The sequence below is a fragment of the Arachis duranensis genome, chromosome 4, assembly GCF_000817695.3.
Source record: "Arachis duranensis cultivar V14167 chromosome 4, aradu.V14167.gnm2.J7QH, whole genome shotgun sequence".
Lineage (NCBI taxonomy): Eukaryota > Viridiplantae > Streptophyta > Magnoliopsida > Fabales > Fabaceae > Arachis > Arachis duranensis.
In genome coordinates, this window is record NC_029775.3 from 12,809,182 (window position 1) to 12,810,099 (window position 918).

The window sequence follows — 918 nt, forward strand, 5'->3', positions numbered from 1 at the left end:
ATGTATTTGTGTCCCTTTGGGTTTCCTTTGGGGTTTTCCTTATTTTATCATATGTATATATTGTTATGCTCGGACCGGTTATCTTCGCAGCCGGATCTTGAGTCTTGATATTCCTGTTTTTGACACTCCTTTGTATATATATAATATCGCGTTGGTTATTCTTGTTCGTTACGTTTTCGATCGGAGTGTTGCGCTCTTGAGTTGCGGTTTTTGTTTACCCCTTTTTCTACAAAGGCTCCTAGTTATAATCAATTATTCATACTATTATACGTACTAATTTTTTGTTTTAGAGGTCGTAATACCTTGCCATCTCTGAATTATGACTTAAGCATAAGACTTTGTATGGTAGGGTGTTACAAGACGAATTGATGATGTGATTGCATGATGACGATGATCATTGAATGAGATAATTTGAGCTCCCTGGGTAGACGCAGTGATGTTTTTTCACTAGCTCCAGGTGAGGGTATGATGTATTGATATAGAATTGCTGAGGTGGAACAACTGGTGATTGTTTTGCTTATGATCCTGAGTCTGATTCGTGGCAAAGTCAGCGAGTTGGGAAACATGTGAAACATGAATTAGATTTAGCACTCCCTTATGACAGTTGCCTATTCATGGATTAGCGAGAACCTAGGATGGATAATTAGTGAAGAAGTTTAGGATCCTTAGTGAGTTTTTATTGCAGTGCATTGTATTTATTTGGCACTTTTACCGTACTGGGAACCCATGGGCCCGGGGTTCTCATTCCGTATATATCTCTTATTTTTCAGATACAGGTCCAGGTGCTCAGAAGTGAGTTGTGGGGCGTCTGAGAGACGGCGAAGATCCTTATTTTCTCTACTTTGTGTTTTGCTTAGAATCTCTCCACCTTTGTTTTGAAAAGATTATATTATGTATTGAACTCTTTTGAACTTGCCT